Source organism: Bos grunniens, chromosome 3 (assembly GCF_055505025.1).
Source record: "Bos grunniens cultivar Pamir isolate PY7600 chromosome 3, Bosgru_T2T1.0, whole genome shotgun sequence".
Lineage (NCBI taxonomy): Eukaryota > Metazoa > Chordata > Mammalia > Artiodactyla > Bovidae > Bos > Bos grunniens.
The window spans coordinates 108596201-108619408 of record NC_141167.1 but is presented as its reverse complement, the minus strand read 5'-3'; the positions used below and the strand labels follow the sequence as shown (position 1 = coordinate 108619408).

Genomic DNA, 23208 nt, shown 5'->3' with positions numbered 1-23208 from the left:
GGGTCAGGGGGCGGGGTGGTTTGTGTAGAAGTATTGACCACATCATGGAGAAAAGAGCTAGAAGAGGTATTGGATTCTGAGCTGGGAGTCCATAGAGGTAGCACGAATGGGTGAGAGTGCACAAAATAACTAGCCTCAGGCTTCCTTTGCACCTTGTATAGAGCCAAGGATAATGTGTCAGGCTGTATGTGTGTGTGCACATGTCTGTGTATTAGGAAGAGTGTCTAGTATACATTATGCACACACACACACACACACACACATATGGATTTCCCTGGTGGCTCAGATAGTAAAGAATATAACTTAAATGCAGGAAACCCAGGTTTGATCCCTTGGTTGGGAAAATCCCCTGGAGAGGGAAATGGCAACCCACTCCAATATTCTTGCCTGGGAAACCCCATGGACAGAGGAGCTTGGTGGTCTTCAGTCCATGATGTGGCAAAGAGACAGAGACTACTGAACAGCTAACACTTTCACTGTCTTTATATGTATATATAGATAGATAGATATAAATATATACACATATACATACACACAATATAACTAACTACTTGTCATCACCTACCTGATCCAATATGACCATCATCTCTTGTGTGGCTACTGAAATACCCTCACAGTCTCTTGGTTTCTGTCTTTGGCACCTTACAGACTATTTGCAAATCTGTGTCCAGAGTGATGCTTTCAAAGTTGTATTAAATCACTCTTTAATTCAGTACTCTTCCATACCCCCACCTTCCCTGCAAGGCCCTGCACCATCTGATCTCATCTCCCACACTCCATCCTTTCCTTAATCCACTCTGGGATACTGGGCTTTTTGTTGTGTCTTCAGCAAAACAAGCATGATCCTCCCTCAAACCCTTTTCTTCTACCTGGAGTTCTCTTCTTCTGTGTATCTGCATATGTCATTACCTCACTTTCTTAGGGTGTTTGCACATATTTCATCTTCCCTACCATCTTATTTAATACTGTGCCCTCCTCCTGGCATCTGTCACCCTCCTCCTTGCTTTACTGTATCCATAGTACTCATCACAAGGATATGAGACAGAGTGCATATAGCCTGGGCTGTTCTTTAAAGACCAACACACTAGTCAGGTCTCAAAGATAGATAGGAACATACGTATATGTTAACAAGATACTCATCATCTTGGAATCTAGTTACAGTATTCTTTTCTCTGATTCCCCATTTTATTTTCTATTATGTTCAATACCAGTATCTTTATTGAAATATCTTCACTCATTTCAACCTCCATTACCTTTAATGGAATCAACCTAAACATCTCTGGACCTGATTAGACTATACAGGCAAAGTGAAAATTTGGTCAGATCACCCCAAATAGACAATCCCTTTAAACTGTTCACAAATCTGGGTGCTTAGAAGATCACCTATAGAGCTTGCAAAAACAAAGATTCCCAGACCCACTGAGCAAACTGAGCATCATGTATCTACCTTTCCATAGTTTCCCGGGTGACGTGCCTACTGCAATTGTCTCTGAGTCTTCCAGCAACAAATATGGGAATCACATTTCCTGAGGTGGAGAGCACCAACACACCCCACTCCCAATCTCCCAGGGAGAAAGTATCCTAGGATCTAAGAACACTCAGTTTATTGAGCACTCTCTTGATCCCAACAGAATCCAGGTGGGATCCAGAATCCAATATCTCAGGTGACAGTTTTGTTATCTAGCTAGTTGCTGACCACACGGGTGCTGCTGGAGTTGGGCTGTCTCAGGGGCAGGCTCACAGTCAGGTATCAAGTGTTGGGGGCTGGTCCCAGTGTCAGTCTCTGCTCCAGTTCCCTGCAGAGGCACTTCACCCAGATCACCTTCAGGTCTTCCGTGGCCCCTGTGGCCCTGAACTCCAGGGTAATATTGTACCACTTTGGTATCATGGATCGTTGTTAGTTGGCCAATATCTGGGGAAGGGACACAGGATCTGGGATAGGAGGGAACAAAGGTATTAGTATATTTGCAGAGCATGTTACTCATTCATTATCATGTAGTTTCAGAGAAACCACGTGAGAAAAAACTGAACTTCACAACCAAAAAAAGTAAGGTAAAATTGTTTGCCAAAATGATACAAAATCCCAGAGAATAAAAGGCATCCAGAGCCTCTCAGCTTATTCCATCCCCCATAGTTCCTGCCTGCACCACACCGTTTGCTGTCCTGAGCTTAGTCACTCCATCATGTCCGACTCTTTGCTACGCCATGGGTTGTAGCCCACCAGGCTCCTCTGTCAGTGGGGATTCTCCAGGCCAGAATGCCTTCCTCCAGGAGATCTTCCCAACCCAGGGATCGAACCCAGGTCTCCCACATTGCAGGTAGATTCTTTACTATCACCAGGGAAGACCAAGAATACTGGAGTGGGTGGCCTATCCCTTCTGCAAGGGATCTTCCCTATCCAGGAACCAAACTGGGGTCTCCTGCATTGCAGGCTGATATTTTACCAGCTGAGCTACTAAGGAAGTCCATCACACAGCTTAATTCATACCAATCATCCTTCATGTACATCATCAGATCCTTCACAAACCCTCGAACACTTGGAGAGTATAACCAAACCTTTTGAGACAAATTCTTCTAGATGCAGAGTTTGCAAAGAGATTCTGAAAACTGGTGTTGAGACTTTTCATCTCTCACCTATATACTATAGTTGTACAAGAATAGAATTTGACAGTAAGGGGAAAGAGAATTTTGGGGGGGTGAGGTATGCTGGGAATTGACCCCCATGGGTACCCACTCTTAGTTTCACTGACCTACTATTTTAGTCTCTATTTTGTTTATTTCTACTCTGATCTTTATGATTTCTTCTCTATTTCTTCTTCACCATAATTTGGTGGTTTGTTTTATCTAACTAACATATCCCTCACCTTAAATTTTTTTTTGTTTTTTTGTGAGAACACTTTAAATTTTCTCTCATAGCATATTTCAAATATCTTGCAACTAAAATTTGTGCCCTTGCTAGTACAGTATTGATATTTTGTGGAATGTCCCTCATATGAATTTGTCTGATGGTTCTTTCATGATTTGACTGCAATTAAGAGTTTTTTGAAGGAAGACCACAGAGGGAATGTGCCATTTTCATCATCTCAGGGGTATATATTACCAACCTGATATCATTGTTGATTTTGACCTTGATCGTCTGCCTGAGGTAAGACCTTGTAGTAATTTTTAATTCTTGCTTTGTTTTCTTATCCACATTTCTGAGAACAATTTCATTTTCAGATTATTTTTTCTTGTGTTATTGGGAAAGTATGTGTATTTTTCTAGGAAGATATTCCTGAGCTTCCATCGGAACCTCCAAAGGGATGGAGCTTGAACTAAGACACAGTGAGAAGATAGGGAAGGAGGTTGCAGTCAAGTCAGGTGTGGTGTGGGTTTCAAGGGAGGGAAGTGATGATGTTCTGCCTATCGAGAACTCCCCACACAGTGTTTTTCTCATATAACATTTTGGAAATTGGGAGACAAATTTAGATCAATCTTACTTTCAGTTCAGTTCAGTCACTCAGTCATGTCCGACTCTTTGCAAACCCATGAATCACAGCACTCCAGGCCTCCCTGTCCATCACCAACTCCTGGAGTTCACTCAAACTCATGTCCATCGAGTCAGTGATGCCATCCAGCCATCTCATCCTCTGTCGTCCCCTTCTCCTTCTGCCCCCAATCCCTCCCAGCATCAAGATCTTTTCCAATGAGTCAATTCTTTGCATGAGGTGGCCAAAGTACTGGAGTTTCAGCTTTAGCATCATTCCTTCCAATGAACACCCAGGACTGATCTCCTTGAGGATGGACTGGTTGGATCTCCTTGCAGTCCAAGGGACCCTCAAGAGTCTTCTCCAATACCACAGTTCGAAAGCATCAATTCTTCGGGGCTCAGCTTTTTTCACAGTCCAACTCTCACATCCATACATGACTAGTGGAAAAACCATAGCCTTGACTAGACGGACCTTTGTTGGCAAAGTAATGTCTCTGCTTTTGAATATGCTATCTAGGTTGGTCATAACTTTCCTTCCAAGGAGTAAGCATCTTTTAATTTCATGGCTGCAATCACCATCTGCAGTGATTTGGAGCCCCCCAAAATAAAGTCTGACACTGTCTCCACTGTTTCCCCATCTATTTCCCATGAAGTGAAGGGACCAGATGCCATGATCTTCGTTTTCTGAATGTTGAGCTTTAAGCCAACTTTTTCACTCTCTTCTTTGACTTTCATCAAATGAAACGAATCGCCAGTCCAGGTTAGATGCATGATACTGGATGCTTGGGGATGGTGCACTGGGATGACCCAGAGGGATGGTACAGGGAGGGAGGAGGGTGGGAGGTTCAGGATGGGGAACACGTGTATACCTGTGGCGGATTCATGTTGATGTATGGCAAAACCAATACAATATTGTAAAGTAATTAACCTCCAATTAAAATAAATAAATTTATATTTATGTAAAAAAAAAATAAAAAGAAACAGGTAAAATTATGTAAGTATATTTTGTTAAATTGTGTCCAAATTATTATTTTGACATGTCATCAGTATATAAAGTTAGTAATGAAATATTTGACATTTCTTAACTAAATCTTCAAAATCTGTTATGTACTTTTATACTTATAGCACATCTCAATTCAGACCAGCCACATTTCAATTGATTAGTAGCGACACGTATATAGTGGCTACCATACTGAAAAATGGATTTCTTAAATATCCTTTAAATTGACTTTGTATGAACTTAGAAAACCCTTGTATCCCCAACCCCAGCTCAGAGCCTAGCAGATAATTAAATAAATGAATAAAATACAAAAAAAAAAAAAAAAAAAAGGCTTTTTAGTTCCTCTTCACTTTCTGCCATAAGGGTGGTATCATCTGCATGTCTGGGTTTATTGATATTTCTCCCAGCAATCTTGATTCCAGCTTGTGCTTCTTCCAGCCCAGCGTTTCTCATGATGTACTCTGTATAGAAGTTAAATAATCAGGGTGACAATATACAGTCTTGATGTACTCCTTTTCCTATTTGGAACCAGTCTGTTGTTCCATGTCCATTTCTAACTGTTGCTTCCTGACCTGCATACAGGTTTCTCAAGAGGCAGTTCAGGTGGTCTGGTATTCCCATCTCTTTCAGAATTTTCCACAGTTTATTGTGATCCACAAAGTCAAAGGCTTTGGCATAGTCAATAAAGCAGAAATAGTTCATAAAAATAATGATTATACAAATATTGATTCAATTACAGACTTGGCAAAAATACAGTAGTTACTATTAATTGTAAGAAACAAGGAGGAGTATCCTTGAGGAGAGTAGCTGTGGAAACAAAGGTGCAAAGGATACTTTTTCTTTTTTCTATAAACATCAGGTTGAATTTTAATCATATGTGTATTATCACATAATCATTGTAATCACAAAATATCTGCCAGAGATAACATGGCATAATTAGTTTTTTGTGTGTCAATTTCTTTTAATTGAACTAATAAATGTTATTTTTTAAAATATGAGTTAGTTGTTGAGTATTTATGTTATGCACGAGTGATACATTATTTATTTAATCCTTACAATACATTGTTGAAGTCTGTCATGTTAATATCCTCACTGAGATCATGAGAAATCTGAGGTGCACAGAGGTTGAGTGAGGTACTCAGGGTCACACAGTGTGGGAGAAGGTCCGACTTCCAACACCAGCATGCATGTTCCCTGTTGTGAGTGTACAGGATGAGAACAAGGAAGGAAGTGACCTACAGGTGCCAAAGTACTGTGCATTATTCATCTCAGGCTGTCTCCAAACTGACTTGAGACACATGGGTGACTATTCTGTAAAGAAAAGAAAACCAGCTCACAGAGGCGAAGTGAAGATGAAAGGATAACGGAGACCTAATTGTGGGAGCTGGACTTGCTGGGGCCTTCTCTTAGTCTTTCATATCAGTCGCCCTTCCAGGGACCAAAATAGTCTCTCCAGAGTCAGGCATCTTCTGTGAAAGAACCCTGCTTAGTCACTCAGTCATGTTCTACTCTTTGCAACACCGTGGACTGTAGCCTGCCATGCTCCTCTGTCCATGGGGGTTCTCCAGGCAAGAATACTGGAATGGGTTGCCATGCCCTCCTCCAAGGGATCTTGCAACCCAGGGATTGAACCCAGGTCTCCCACATTTCAGGAGGATTCTTTACCATCTAAGCCACCAGGAAAGAACTCTACTCCCAGGAAAACTCTGTCTGCCATGTCCTCCCCTCACCAAGCCTTCTGCCTTTACTTCTAAAAGTCTTTTGGGGAACACATGTATACCTGTGGTGGATTCATTTTGATATTTGGCAAAACTAATACAATTATGTAAAGTTTAAAAATAAAATAAAATTTAAAAAAATAAAAAATAAAATAAAAGTCTGTCTCAAGGGGTGGGGCAGAATACCACTCTCTTCTTTGAGGCAGTTTCACCTCAGAATCTGGATCAAGAGCTCAGATGTGAGACACAATATTCTCAAGTGTCCCGCATTCCCAGTGGTTCCCACCACACACCCACTGTACTGCCTCTCACACGCCTCCATATCATAGCCCAAAGTAACATTCAACACAATGGTCATGAACATGGGCCCCTCCTACATGGGAACTCCGCCCCTGACTTCTCATCTGGACTCATGTTGTCCAGGGACTTGGCCCCTAATCACCAACTTGTGGGACATGTTCTTACATCTGAATTGATGCTGCATCAATCTAGCAACCATCCTCTCCCAGTTTCTCTAGTTCTAACTGGACCTATAAGCTGGAGACTTCCAGTGTGGTGTGGGATGCTAGCTCCTGAGTCTGCACATAAGTGCTCTAAGGATGTGAGAAATGGCCAAAACAATGGATTTGAAGTTAATTTAAAAAGAAAAAAAAATCGAGTTTCCTGTGCATAAAAATTTATCAGGAACATGATTGTCTAAGAGAGAAAGATGAAAGGGGAGAAAGTGAATCCATTGCCTGCCTGAATTCTCCCCAGATCTCTCTTAACACATCTCTAGGGGTTCAAGTAAGGTGGGATCTCAGCATATGGAGTAGAAGCAAATGAGAGGTGGAAACTGACTCCCTCCATGGTCCCTTCTGGTAGAACCACATCAGTGTCCACAGCTTTGATGTAAGTGGGGAGGGGATAGTGGGTCAAGTGGCCAGGACCCAAGAGGATGGATTTAGACAGTAGGAGCTGAGGGAAAACTGATGATCAGAGTCAGCAGCAGTGAGTTCCTGGTAAACCATCCACTAGATTAAGACTCCATCAGCCAAGAGGGGGCCTGTGGAGAAGACCCACAAGAAGGGAGGCAAAGCCAGGTCGAGTAGACTAGGGGTGAGGCCAGGAGACCACGGCCAGCAGAATCCAGGGAATGTGGACAGAGCCAAGTGTCACAGCCAGATTCATATGAGGAAAACACAGTAGAGCATCAGAATATATCCTCCTATGAAGACTTTGGTCCTTATGGGTGTGGGCAGGATCTGTGGCTTCCCTTAGGAAGTGGAACACTGAGACCAGGACAGTCTTTTCCACTTGTGTCCTCAGGCTTCCCACAGCTCTTCAGGGAGTGAGTGCTGAATAAATGTTTGCTGGATATGAAGATGACTCAAGTTCATCCTGAAACAAACAGAATTCTTATAGCAGGTATCACTGAAGTTAAAGGGCTCTGGCCTCTGAGCTAAATTTTCCCCAGAAGGTATTCCTGACTCCAGTCAGGGCTCAGAGGAACCTGTGTGATTGAACTCTGTTCCTCAGAACTACCAACCACCCAGTTCACAGCGGCCCTTAAACCCAATTAGCCTTCTCCTACTAATCCAGTCCTAAACAAGCGAGTACCAACTTCATCCCTGCTCAGGCATAGCCAAGATCCAGCAACTATACAGATTCAGGATGGGGGACAATGGCTGAGGATTACATGCCAAGTTTCTCTCAAACCATTCATGGACTTAGTGAGCACTGGTTGACTATTGCTAACACCTCCTAGACGGCCAGGGGCAGAGGTAAACAAAAATGTCCCTGGAGCTCAGTCTAGATATTCTGGACACCACTCCAGATATCATTAGGGGCTCCCCATCCTCCCAGAAGAGACGGCACCCATGCTCAACTTCCCATGAAGTCCTTAGTTCTATGCCTGGTCCAGAGGGCTTACAAATGTCCCACTTCCCCCACCTCCTCAGCACTGGGCTGCCTGCACTCCCAGAAAACCCTTAAAAATTGCTGACACCTAACCTGAACGCTTAGGGCCCGTCCCCTTGCTGTCCAGGCTGCCATCACCCCTTGTCCTGTAAGGAGGGAGAATAATCTGGGAGCAGGGTCCTTCCTCTGAGCACAGACCCACTCTCTGTGTCCAGCAAATCATGGAGGCCCAGCCACTCCTTTCTCTGGGAGAAGGAGAGGACCAGGGTCACACTCCTCTCTTCTTGCCAACATCTCTTGGTAAATTATCTCAATAAAGCCTGTTCTTTAACCACGTGACTTTTTGGGAATTCTTTCTGAATTAGTGGTCATAACAAAAGAGTTTTTGACTTTTTTCTCATGTCTCAACGTCTTTTTTAAAAATGTCCGAAAAGCCTGAGGTCTTTTCCTCTGAAATATAGATTAAGTAGTTCCCATTTGTAGTGTAAAGATATACCTACTGAAAGGTGAAGTGGCACCATCTTGACAATGACGGCTCTTAGTGAAGAATGAGAAAGGGATTATAGAGGATTGGACTCCATCTGGATTGGCTTCATCTTTTTTCTGGAAGAAAATCCTAAGGAAACTTCACAAGAGTTGGGGTTCTCTCTGTGGGGAACAGAGAGAATAAAGCATTGTAGCTGAGACTGCTCTGGTCCCTGGCAGCCAAAGGTAGAGAATTTGGATTCAGGATGCTGGTAAGAAGTGAACTAGAGAGCCTCTTGATGAAGGTGAAAGAGGAGAGTGAAAAAGCTGGCTTGAAACTCAACATTCAAAAAACTAACATCATAGCAACAAGTTCCATCATTTCATGGCAAATAGAAGGCAAAAATTAGAAGCAGTGACAGATTTTATTTCCTTGGGATACAAAACCCTGAAGACAGCGACTGTAGCCATAAAATTAAAAGTCACTTGCTCCTTGGAAGGAAAGCTATGACAAACCTAAACAGCATATTAAAAAGCAGAGACATCGTGTTGTCAACAAACGTCCATATAGTAAAAGCTATGGTTTTTCCTGTAGTCATGTACGGATGTGAGTGGTGGACCATAAAGAAGGTTGAGTATCAAAAAACTGATGCTTTCAAATTGTGGTACTGGAGAACACTCTTGAACACTCCTTGGACAGCAAGGAGATCAAACCAGTCAGTCCTAAAGGAAATCAATCCTAAATATTCACTGGAAGGACTGATTATGAAGCTGAAGTTCCAATACTTTGGCCATCTGATGTGAAGAGCCAACTCACTGGAAAGACCCTAATGCTCAGAAAGATTGAGGGCAGGAGTAAAAGGGGGTGACAGAGGATGAAATGGTTGGATGTCATCACCAACTCACTCAATGGACATGAGTTTGGGCACTCTCCAGGAGATAGTGAAGGACAGGGAAGCCTGGTGTGCTGCACTTCATGGGGCTGCAAAGAATTGGACACAACTTAGCAACTGAATAATAACAACAACAAAACACTGAAACAGTGACTCATGTTAAAATATAGAAGTGAGTTGGATGAAGAATTTAGTAGGTGCCTATCTTCAGTATTTACCATCCTCAGGACCATTTTATTTTTTTAAAGAAAACTTAGTGCCTTGAAAGGATTCTCCTGGATTTCTGGAAAACAAACACTTTCATAATGAAAGAAATAGCTCATAGAAAAGGAATTCAAAATAAAATATGTGTTTTGCTGAACATCTGCCAGTGATCTCACTAACATGATTAATAAGAGTCTGTGTACTAAAGCTACACAATATGAAACAGAACGTTAGTCACTTAGTCATCTCCAACTCTCTGTGACCCCGTGGATTGTATCCAAGCTTTTCTGTCCATGGAATTCTCCAGGCAAGAATACTGGTGTTGAAAGCCATTCCCTTTTCCAGAGAATCTTCCCAAGTTAGAAATCTAACTGGGTTCCTGCCTTTCAGACTGATTCTTTACTATCTATGCCAATGATAGAGAAGCCCAATGATATCAACCCTCTTTTGAAAGCCCACAGGCTCAAATAAGTTAGGTAATTTCTGCCATTATTTGATAATAAATGAAGAAGATGAGATTCAGACAAAGTTATGTCAAGTCTAAAAGCCCCAGTTTTGCCCCAGAACAAGATATTATGGTACCTGTATATCTAAGGAGGGTTTTTAATGACAATGTGAAAGACATTGGTCAACACAGGAGCCATGCAAATTAGAATGTGTCCCCAAGATAAGGGTCATCAGCAGTTTGATCCCCAGAGAGGTAATTCCAGTCTGGTAGAAAGTTCCCAAACATGAGGAAAACAGCTACTTCCTAACCCCCACACAGTCTGTGCCAAGTAAACACCCTTGCTTTGGAGGAAGGACTTTGTTCATGAGAAGGTGATGCTCAGGTTCATGGTCTGACACTTATCCTCAGACTGGTGAGTCTTTTATTAAAAATGAGTACGTTTGCATTCCACATTTTACATCATTCTTGACATATATTTTTCAATTCAATGTACCATCAAGGGTCTGAAAGTTTTGAATATTGAGAGAATAGAGTTTATAGACTTCAATTACTACAGGTAAGACTGGAATTTGAGGTTGTTCTTCTAAAGGGATGTGTATCTTAGGTGAATTATTAGCACCCCTGAAGCAAGGTTGGGAAGATCACTTTCATATTCCCACAGAACACTTTACCCCAGGTCCTTGGGGACCAAATTTCTGTCAGAGGGGAAGTGCTTAATGAAACTTTTCTGCCTGGATGCAGCCACCTGGAGGTTCAGTGACCCCAGAAGATGGTGACTGGATGGTAAGAGAAGTCCTTAGAAGTGCCCAGGCACAAGTGTGCTTAACCAGTAATGGCTGCCATGTGTAGCTTAGCCAAAAGCTATTTGTCTTGCTTGAGAATAGGTATGATGCCCCATACACAGGTAAAATTGGAGCTAAGATCTTTCAAGAAACCCACACTCAAGTGCTGACACTGGACTTGCACCAACCTGAGAGTGGGACCTCCTTGCCTCCCCTCTTCACAGAGCCTGGGTTCTGAATCAGAAAGGGAAAAAGAACAGTGACCTGGTTATATCACAAAAGAGCTAGTTGCAATTTGCTGAAGCGCTTATGAGAAAGCCTTCCTCAGCAATCAATGCAAAGAAACAGAGGCAAACAATAGAATAGGAAACACCAGAGATCTCTTCAAGAAAATTAGAGATACCAAGGGAACATTTCATGCAAAGATGGGCTCAATAAATGACATAAATTTTATGGGCCTAACAGAAGCAGAAGATATTAAGAAGAGGTGGCAAGAATACACAGAAGAACGATACAAAAAAAGATCTTCATGACCCAGATAATCACAATGGTGTGATCACTCACCTAGAGCCAGACATCCTGGAATGTGAAGTCAAGTGGTCCTTAGGAAGCATCACTATGAACAAAGCTAGTAGAGGTGATGGAATTCCAGCTGAGCTATTTCAAATCCTGAAAGATGATATTGTGAAAGTGCTATACTCAATATGTCAGCAAATTTGGAAAACTCAGCAGTGGCCACAGGACTGGAAAAGGTCAGTTTTCATTCCAATCTCAAAGAAAGGCAATGCCAAAGAATGCTCAAACTACCACACAATTGCACTCATCTCACATGCTAGTAAATTAATGCTCAAAATTCTCCAAGCCAGGCTTCAGCAATACATGAACTGTGAACTTCCAGATGTACAAGCTGGTTTTAGAAAAGGCAGATGAACCAGAGAGCAAATTGCCAACATCTGCTGGATCATGCAAAAAGCAAGAGAGTTCCAGAAAAACATCTATTTCTGCTTTATTGACTATGCCAAAGCCTATGACTGTGTGGATCACAATAAACTGTGGAAAATTCTGAAAGATATGGGAATATCAGACTACCTGACCTGCTTCTTGAGAAACCTATATGCAGGTCAGGAAGCAACAGTTAGAACTGGACATGGAACAACAGACTGGTTCCAAATACGAAAAGGAGTATGTCAAGGCTGTATATTGTCACCCTGCTTATTTAACTTATATGCAGGGTACATCATGAGAAACACTGGACTGGAAGAAGCACAACTGGAATCAAGATTGCCGGGAGAAATATCAATAACCTCAGATATGCAGATGACACCACCCTTATGGCAGAAAGTGAAGAGGGCTAAAAAGCCACTTGATGAAGGTGAAAGTGGAGAGTGAAAAAGTTGGCTTAAAGCTCAACATTCAGAAAACGAAGATCATGGCATCTGGTCCCATCACTTCATGGGAAATAGATTGGGAAACAGTGGAAACAGTGTCAGACTTTATTTCTGGGGGCTCCAAAATCACTGGAGATGGTGATTGCAGCCATGAAATTAAAAGACGCTTACTCCTTGGAAGGAAAGTTATGACCAACCTAGATAGCATATTCAAAAGCAGAGACATTACTTTGCCAACAAAGGTCTGTCTAGTCAAGGCTATGGTTTTTCCTGTGGTCATGTATGGATGTGAGAGTTGGACTGTGAAGAAGGCTGAGCGCCGAAGAATTGATGCTTTTGAACTATGGTGTTGGAGAAGACTCTTGAGAGTCCCTTGGACTGCAAGGAGATCCAACCAGCCCATTCTGAAGGAGATCAGCCCTGGGATTTCTTTGGAAGGAATGATGCTAAAGCTGAAACTCCAGTACTTTGGCCACCTCATGCAAAGAGTTGACTCATTGGAAAAGACTCTGATTCTGGGAGGGATTGGGGGCAGGAGGAGAAGGGGATGACAGAGGATGAGATGGCTGGATGGCATCACTGACTTGATGGACGTGAGTCTGAGTGAACTCCAGGAGTTGGTGATGGACAGGAAGGCCTGGCATGCTGCAATTCATGGGGTTGCAAATAGTTGGACACGACTGATCGACTGAACTGAATGGAAATGAAGGCCCAGAAGGATACACGTCAGTAACAGTGCTTACCTTTGGGAAAAGGCACACTTTGACATTTTACTTGAAATGACTCCATAATGCACATAGTTTTTTTTGATAAACACATTATACTTTTATAATTACAAGTAACCTACCAGAGAAAGGGAAACAACTTAACTCTCCATAAGTAGCGTCACACGTGAGTAGTATGCAGACATTAAATGAGTCACTTCTATGTGTACAGACTGAGTGGGCTCCTGCTTGTGTTGTTGATAGAAAAAAAAGAGCAGAACAGCCCATGAGGAACACTTCGATGTATATGAAGATAGAAGTATCTCCATGTATGTACTTAAAAACCCACATTAAGTCTAGATGGATGCCTAGGAAGCTGTCGATAGTGCCTGCCTCTGGGAAGGGAGGAGAGACTCCATTTTCAATCTCTATTTCTCCTCTGTTTTAACCAAAGAATGTGTAACACATTTACATTTTTAGATTTAAAAAGTCACTTAGTGTAACTAAAATGCTATCTCCTCTTCCTTGAATGGGGTTATAATCTGAAACTGCCAGCGTGGCTGGCTTGTCCTGAGGCTTATGAGACACTCAGTGTTTGACGGAGCTGCTGAAATGACCGAAATCATGTTCAGGGGGCTGGGCTACCGCTTTCCCTGGTGGTGCAAGCATCAGGTGAAATCCAGCTGATTGTGGCAATTCCACAGCTGGTAGGTCCTAATAACAGTAATACAGTAATGGGAACTGAACATGTATTGCTGATTTCTTTTATGTATTTTCATACTCAATCCTCACTGGAGCCCCCTGAATGCCTTCAATTATTTTCCAGTTGTTCATATGTGGAAACTCAAGGCTTAGACACTATAGGAACTTGCTAAATATCACTCTCAGGAAAGGGTGGATCTAGGACACAACACAGGTAAGTTTCACTCTAGAGCTAACACCTCAGGGGTTTGCAGGCCTGAAAGGGCCAACCTGTGAGCCCTGGGTTCCACACTTCCTAAGGGTCCTGTATAACTTCCTAGGGTTGCCATAACAACATGCCAAATACTAGGTGACTTAAAAACAACAGAACTTACTGTCTCACAATTCTATTAACTAGGAGTCTAAAGCAAGGATTTGTCAGAGTCAGGCTCCCTCTGAAACCTGTAATGATGTCAGCTTGGGCTGCTATAACAAGATAACATAGACTGGGTGGGTGTTAATCAGCAGAAATTTATTTCCTCACACTTCTGGTGGCGGAGAAGTCCCGGATCAAGGTGCCAGTTGAATCAGTTTCTGGGAAGAGCTCTCTCCCTGGCTGTAGACTGCCACCTTCTAGCTCTATTCTCGAATGGCCTTTCTCAGAATACGCCTGTGGAGAGGGAGGGGAAAGAAACCGAGAAGGGAGAGAGGAAGCTCTCTGATATATCTTCTTACAAGGACACTAATCAGGTCAGAGAACTTCTCTTAAGACCTCATTTAACCTAATTGCTTCCTAAGAGGCCCCATCTCCAAACACAGCTACCTAGCAGGTAAGGCTTCACATAAAAATGGGGAAGGGCACACATTCAGCCCATAACAATGGGATCCTTCCAGCCTCCTTCTAGCTTCTAGTGTTGGCTGGCAATTGTGTTCCTTGACTTTTAGGTGCATCACTTCAATCCTCTGTTTTCACATGGTGTTCTCTCTCTGTCTCTTTACATACCCTTTGCATGTCAGTGCTGTGTCCAGTTTCCCTTTTTTGTAAAGACACCAATCACATCATATTGGGGCCCACCCTAACTACCTCCTCGTAACTGTGTATGCACATACCTTATTTCCACTTAAAATGACATCATTAGGTGCTAAAGGTTAGGGTGTCGATATGTCTTTTCCGGGGGAAACAACTTGACCCAGGAAGTTCTCCCTTATCTCATCCTCAATATCACACCCTCCTACTGGGGGACACTGGTAATTATATCTACAACCTCACACACACTGTAGGGAATCCTGCTGGAGACTACGTTTGTTTTGTTTTGTTTTCTTCTTCTTCTTTATTAATTAATGTTGACAGATACATATTAAAAAAGAAACACAAAAATCACTTTGCAAGACATCACCAATTTTAAATCCTTCACGTCTCTCCCCTGGTGATAAAAAGTTAACATAGGAAGGTCCAAGAAGGAATTCAGAACCAGACCTTAGGGTTTTGAGACGCTTAGAAGTGCCCTCCTATGAAGAGCATTGAGAGCATGTTGGGGAAAGGTGTTAGGTATCAGGTGTATCTGGAAGTTCATTGATATGCAAGGCAAAGTAGCCTAAAGTTCAGAGTCTGTGAGACAGATGCCACTGAAGTGGCCAACTATGAACTGAAAGGGGGATCTCGCCCACAGTCACTGAGACTTCAGGGTATCTGGGGCCAAGACTGCCATTTGGATGAGACCCTAGAATAAGGATGGTCTTTTCTCTAAGCTTCAACCACCATGTCCAAGACCCTCCTTTCAGGGATATTATGACCCTTGTGTGGTCCTTAAGTCTCTCTTGTGATCTCCATAAGGAAGATTTAAAGAAGGTCCTGAGCAAGCTCAACTCACTTGTGATGCCTGCCCTCCCTCTGCCTGCATCCTGACACCAAGGCACAACTGCCCCATAATGAGGGTTTCAGAGCCCAGTGACAGTGTCACTTGGTGACAACGGTCACTTTACATGCCTCACCCTAACCTCTGTACCGTCACCTTTACCTTAGGGAAGTCCCAAGAAACATGCATGGCATCTGCTTCTGGAACCAGGTCACTTTGTTGGGGGTCCCTTCTCGTAGGGTGGATTTAGGGAGGAGGAGAGAACCCCCAGTGTGTTGCAAACATATACTATAATGTGCTCTCACTCATCACAAATAGAGAAACAGGGGAACTTATGTGCCTTCTATTCCAGTGAGAAGATCTAAAATGAGGAATATCTCCTTAGCCATGGAGCCACCTTCCCCTTCTCCCAGCCAGCACATCCCACTAGGGCAGATTCCTGGATTAGATTCCTCCCAACTGAGAAAATAAGATGCCCAAATACTCAAGGTCCTGTGGGCATAAAAGGGACTGTGGTTTTGGAGCTTATAGAATATACTTCTGCTACCTCCTGACAATTGAGCCCAATGACTTATTTGGGCTTGATGACCATGAGATTCTCTGCAGACTTGTGTAGAGGGACCTGGTGGCACAGTCCCATCCAGCTTTCCTCAGTTGACCTTCTATGTATTGTGTTGGGGAATCCTTCATGCCTACAAGGTGTGTGCTCTGCAGGACAACATGGTGTCTGCACCAGACCTGTGCCTACCCTGGGGTATCAGAGGAGTGTCAGGAAGGAAGGAAAAGACCAAGGAGAACTGGCTATGAGACAGACAGGAGGCTGATTAGTGAAGATCTACTACTCCCTCGGACAGCCTAAGGAGGAAAGGACATTACACTGACAACTGCCCACATTGATACAAGTTTGAAGGCCTATGGCTCTGGGTCTAAGCAGGAGCTGAGGGCCCCAGTTCTATGAGGTGACCTGAAGAGACTGGACTGAAGGTCTGAGCCCAGAGGACATGCCTAATTAAGCAAGTTAGTGATTAAATTAATATAAAGACATATCTGAAATACTTGTGCCTATGAACACTGCCATGACCAATTCTCTGCTTTCAGTGAGAGTCAGGAATGGGGGTAAGTACATCAGAGGAAGGCAGAAAAATTTACCAGACTGGAGAGAGGACTGGATTCCTGGAGGGCAACTACTAAGCCAGAAGGATCCTGACCTTCTAAAAGAATCAAGTTGCTCTTCCTTTTAGGATAAGGTAGCACTTCCCCTGGTCCTGCTTTGTCCTACCCTGGTTTCCAGAAAGGACAAAGGGTATCAGTGCCTTGAAGCATGTGTCTTCAGTAGGAGAATGAGTTCAAGAAATGTTGGTCCTAAGGGGAATGTGCCCCCTTGTCACAGCTCTGCAGGAAAGTGACCGAGCAAGGCCCACTTCAGCCTCTCCAGGACTTACTAGGGATATGCTGTCTTGGTGGCAGGGACAGCAAAACTCAGTAAAGGATCACTAGACTAGAACTCAACATTCAAAAAACAAAGATCATGGCATCTGGTACCATGATTTCATGGCAAATAGATGGGGAAAAATGGAAACAGTGACAGATTTTACTTTCATGAGCTCCAAAATCATGGCAGATGGTGACTGCAGCCATAAAATTAAAAGATACATGCTCCTTGGAAGAGAAGCTATGACAAACCTAGACAGCATATTAAAAAGCAGAGACATTTATTTGCCAACAAAGAAATGTATAGTCAAAGTTAGGCTTTTCCAGTAGTCATGTACAGATCTGAGAGTTGGGCTGTAAAGAAGACTAAGCACCGAAGAACTGATGGCTTAGAATTGTGGTACTGGAGAAGACTCTTGTCCAAGAAGTCCCTTGGACAGCAGAGAGTCAAACCAGTCAATCCTAAAGGATATCTATCCTGAAGCTCCAGTACTCTGGCCAGCTGATGCAAAGAACCAACCTATTGGAAAAGACCCTACTGCTGGGAAAGATTGAGGGCAAGAGAAGAAGGGAGGGACAAAGGATAAGATGGTTGGATGGCATCACTGACTCAATGGGCATGAGTTTGCGCAATCTCCAGGAGATAGTGAAGGTCCGGGAAGCCTGGCATGCTGCAGTCATGTGTTTGCAAAGCTGGACATGACTTAGCAACTGAACAAAAACAAGAACCAAAATTGGATATCAGACATTGTTTGAAATTCATTGTACTAGCCTGCCTGCCTAGAATTAAAAGTGTATACTATATAAATTTGTTTAAAAGATGGGGTGTATCTTTTTCTCCTTTATTGTTACTAAGCAAAAAGTTGCATGTTCTGTTTCCATTGCCCTAGGTGTCTACAGCACTGGTGCCAGGAGTTCTGGAGCACACGGTTCTGAAGTTCAGGATTCTGAATTTGTTCCTCTTCAGGGGATCTGAGGAGGTTTTGTGTTGATTCATGTGATCAAGAAGCAAGAAGCTGAACCAGAGGAGGTCTCATGGGGCTTTGGCCCTGAGTCAAACTACAGAGTCCTGCTGCGAGTCTGCTGTTGGGCAGACACTCCCACCTGGGTCAGCCTCCAGCACAAGTACCAACAGAGGGTCTATGTGCCCAGTGAGATGTCCTTGAGGATTGAGAACCTGACCCAAGAGGACAGTGGGCAGTATCGGGCTCGAGCCAGCTTCCAGGGAGGAATAGATCTTACCCAGGTTTTCACCTCACTGTCTATGGTAAGTGACACCTCCTCACCCCACCGCATGGCTTCCCTCCTTTTGTGGTAGAAGTGTCACATATGCACCAATTTTCAGAATTAGTTCCAGACACCAGCCTTCAGACTCTTTTTTCTCCTTTGAAATTAGGGTAAGTGGATTTACTGCAAATGATAAACAGAGTTGTGATCCACACCACGGATAAAGCCACCTAAGTATTTTGGAAGAGGAGAATGGATATTTGGGGAAATGATATTGCCATAGCAATTATTATTCTTTATAGGCCTAGATTTACTTAAATGTGTGCATTAGTTGTCTATTGCTGCTATCATTTAGAAGCTTATCACACATGTATTTATCATCTTACTGGGCTGTAGATCACAACTCAGACACTGGGTCTCACTGGGCCACAGACAAGGTTTTGACAGGGCTGTATTGTTTTCTAGAGGTTCCAGAAGATTCATTTACTTGTATTTTCCACATCCTAGTGGTTGCTTACATTACTTGGCTCATGACCACCTTCCGACACCTTCAATGCCTGCAATAATGGGACCAATTCTTCTCACATTCTTATCCCTCTGATTCCTCTGCTTCTTCCTTCTTCCACATTTAAGGACCCTTTTCTTTAAATTGGTCCTTACACCGGGCCCATCCAGGTAATCAACAATCTTCTTATTTTAAGGTCAGCTTATTAGCAGCCTCAGTTCCCTCTGCTACCTTAATTCCACTTTGCCATGTAACCTAACATAGTCACAGGTTCTGAAGATTGCACATGGACATATTTGAGGTCAATTATTCACCTACTGCAGTTCTGAAATCCAAGTGTAGTCAGTGCCTCCTCTCCTGTTACTCAGCACCAGTCTCACTCACAAAGAGTCTACAAATCCAGCCCTAGAAGCCTCGGTAGATGGAGGAGAAAGATTACACTGCAACATTTACAAAGAACCTCGCTTAGCCAATACTTATTTCCCTGAAGTCCCTGCCTGAATGGAAAGTATCTGCTGTGAGACAGCAGCTCTTTAAGCTTTAGGCCCCGATGTGATTTCTGTGACCAGCTTATCAGTGTGTCAATTCTCAAGTTCAGTGGCATGTTCCAACCAGACTCAGAGTCATCATCCTAGTTGGTACCACTGCATCTCCAGCAACTGTGTGTCCACTACTGGGAGCACAGGGCCTTTCTCTGGGCTCTCAGCACTGGATAGTGTCCTTATTCTCTAGAGGCTATGCAATCCCAGGCACTGTCTCAGCAGAAGAAGAGGACAAGGTCCTGATCCAGGAATGACCCTGTGTTCCAGACTTCCTCCCTTCCAGGAGAAACCTCATTTTCTCAGAAATAATGGGCCTCATAGAGGTGGGACCCAGGCTTTATTTTCTTATTGGAAATTTTTAAGGCTTTTCCGTCTAGTGAAACCACATAGGGCTTAACTCATTAGCTCTCTGTTTATTGTCACTTGCTATATATTAAGTATTGGGCAAATTGTGTTTTACCCGTAAAACACACTTAAGGGATGATGGCATAGTTTCAATGAGATAATAGATGAGAATATGCATACTGGAATATTTTCCAATCATGTGAACTCCATTCTTTTGTCCATTTTCTCCCAGATCCTGTGCCCCTTCCACAGATCCTGGTCAAGTCCGCATCCATCACACCAGACTGGTGCAATGCCACCCTGGAGGGCACAGCCTCAGGTGACACAGAGGATCTGAAGGTGACCTGGGAGAGCAAGGGCCTGCTCAGGGAGCTGGAGCAGAGAGCAACATGGGGACAACCCTCCAACTCCTGGACTCTGTCTGTAAGCCTGCTCCTAAGCCAGCCCAGTGTCAGCTTGACCTGTGTGGTCAGCAACCAGGTGGACCAGAAAACTGCCACCTTAGACCTTGAAGAAGTATGTGCCCATGGTGAGTGTACCTTCCAGAGAGGACGGGTACCCTGAGAGCTCAGGTAACACTGAGTCCTTGATGTTCAGGGCTTTTCTCCCCATTGTTGTAATAGCAATGCCTTTTATCTGGTTATTTCTTACAATAGTCTGGGACACACATTCAAATTATTTTTGCTGCTAAATGTCTTCACATCCATGCCTTCCTGTAAATCCCTGGTCCCTGCAAGGCCAGATGGTTACAATACCCCTCACCACTCCCATTCATTGTTCATGCGTGGTCTTCAGAAAAGTAAATAATATTGGATCATTTCTCTCTGCTCTTCACTGAGTTCACTCTCCAGAATTCCTCCAGGGGTTAGATGGGCCTCTGCCCACGTTTACGGTCCTGCACATTTCACCGTGAATTTCTTGCTTGTAGTTCATAGAATGTGCCCTGGTATTTCAACTCTGGATATGCTGTTTCTCTATCACTAGCCCTTCTTCATCCTGTGTCTTTGATTTCTGTCTTATTTTGTATGAGGATTCTCCATAGTGACTGCAGACTTGTGATCATGTGAACATGCATACACCCGTGGCCCTACCCTAACAAGTGGCCCAATATTCATTTAGTATTTTATGTGTTGTCTTGAAGTAAGCCAGAAGGAAAAACATAAATACAGTATACTAACGCATATATATGGAATTTAGAAAGATGGTAACAATAACTCTGTATACGAGACAGCAAAAGAGACACTGATGTATAGAAATTTTAATAACTTTTTATAAACGTTTCTGATTGTTTTTGCACAGAGCCCTGCACTGGTTTAGCCATCCTGCCCTCTAGCATCACCTCCTTTAAGGACCTTTCCTTAGTCACCCCCACAAAGGGTAGTAGTGTTTTGTTTATGCATTTCTCTCCTCCATAGACAGGAATATCTTGAGAGCCACGTTTTGTCCTCCTTTGAATTCTTGGACAAAAAACAACTTCTATCCAAACTTTACTTGCAATCAGTGTTTTATTAAATCAGTGAATGACCTGATAACTGTATGTAGTCTCATCCTCTTTCTACCATCCTCTACACGTGAGCTGGTGGAGAGATCTGAATGTTAGCCTCAATGTTTGTTAGTCTCTAGACACAGGCTGAAAGGTCAGATAAATTTCAACACTCAGTATGACCAGCAAGAGCCCTCTGAACACCCTTGCCCACAGCTCCTCCCTACTCTGTCCCCCTGCCTGCCCTAGTTGGATGCAGGAACCTCCCAGGGCCTCCCCTTCTGAAACAGCCATTTTCTGATCAAGGTGCCCCTTCTACCTGGAATGCAATACCCATCCAACTGTACCTGGGAAACTCCTATTCCTTCCTAAAGTCTCGTTGTGCATTACTTTTTCTGAGAGGGCCTCCCCAAAGTCCTGTGTATAAGATGTAAATCTCGATTGCACTGCAGTCCCTCTGGCTGGCAGACCTTGGTATTTTCTCAGTCCTCCCCTCTAGATGACCATGTCATGTTCATCTCAGTATTCCTGGAACCAAGCAGGAGCTCAGGACCTGGTTGATTGAATTAACCTGCCATGCTCCTCCTTCTTCAGCTTCTGAACCAGGACCCTTAAACCTATTCACCTGCTTTCTCTCTATCTCCACTTGGCAATGGATATCTCATGTTCTCTCTTGTCTTAACATTCTTCACTCCCTCTGTGTGAGGGAAACAGGTCCACACAGGCATCCTAGGTGCTGTCATGGCTATGCTGTTGATCCTCGGAGGTGGACTGTACCTTTGGAAGACATGTGGTAAGAAAAAGAATAAGGAGACCGGAATGTGGAGACAGGTTGCCTTTCTCCCCCCCTCTCCAGATCCCTGCCCTCCCTCACTGGACTCAGAGTCCCTCTCTTTTGCATCTTGATACACAAGGAATCCCTCTGCAGAGGGAATGGCAGGTATCACCCTGGCCCTGGAGTTCATCGTGATGGATGAGGATTCAGGCTCCACTGTGTGTTTGGCACAGAAACAGGACTGGGGGAGGACCAGAAGGACCATGCTGGTGGCATCTACTATTTAGAGCTGAGTCAGTAGGGCTCTTGAGAGGGCATGGGCAAGATGACAACTGGGAGCAGAGGCAAGACTGGGATATACAAGATCCCTCACTGACTTTGCCTGGATTTGTCCAACTAATCACTGCTGCTTCTGAACCCTCTGGCCTCTAACTCTTTTCACACAATGCACTATTGACTAAGAAAATGTATTAGTAGGACAGTGAAGTGCTGGGTTTTTTAGAGGGAATTAGTAAGCGGTGCATGTCAATGGGAGTTGGTTCCATGTGAGTCCCTCTGGGCTTCTGTATCCCTCAGCTGACTCAGGAAACCTGTTTCTTGCATCACTAGGGTTTTTCTGAACAATATCTGGAGGAAAAGGAACCTTTTACTAGTGTCTTTGGTGAGGTCCATACCCAAGCCATGTCATGAAGATAATTTAATTGGAGGAAGTAGGAGAATTGACAAGCCTGGTACATTTTTGCTGTGAACCTGACCACTTAGATACCTGCCTCTTCCAGATGGTATCTGCTCCTCTTCTGCTCCAGTTCCAGATGCTCTTGGTCTGCTCTACCTTGACCCTCATGGCTTCAGCTCTTGGGGCACTGGTGGTCCTATTACTTCCTCTCCAAAATACCCTCCCTCTAAGGATTCTCACCCCTGCAGACAAAAATTCTTCCTTTCATGGACTCTGCTCCTAACCCTTCTCCTGCTGAAGCTTCTTGAAGAGGAAATTCCTGACTATGCTCATGTTAATCCCCCATCCTCAGCTCTGTGGCTGGAATGGGTCTTTCTGAGAACATGAGACCAGGCAGGGACTGTGTAGAAGTCTTGATCATGCCACAGAGAAAAGAGGCAGAATTGGTCCTGGATTCTGAGTTGGGAATCCATGGGGCAGCATGAATGGATGGGAGCCCCCAAGCCCAAGGTTCCTTTGCACCTCAATCAGGCCAAGAATCTGTGTTAGGCTGTGTGTGTGCACATGTCTGTGTACTGGGAAGAGTGTCTAGTTCAATCTTAAACCTTACTACTTATTTGACATCTCCATTTGGATGTCTAACATGTCTAAACTTGAACTCTCTTAACATGCTTCCCATACATGCAGTCCTCCCATTTAATAAATGTTATTTCTATC

General features: G+C 43.6%; 1 pseudogene across 1 annotated transcript; it reads left to right on the top strand.

Moving 5' to 3' along the window:
• The first annotated feature begins 106 nt into the window (after window positions 1-106).
• On the top strand, window positions 107-23208 carry LOC147376729 (SLAM family member 8-like; annotated as a pseudogene). Its single transcript, XR_015161415.1, has 5 exons — window positions 107-110; window positions 17829-18205; window positions 19790-20086; window positions 21747-21861; window positions 22026-23208. The product of XR_015161415.1 is annotated as an SLAM family member 8-like (transcript).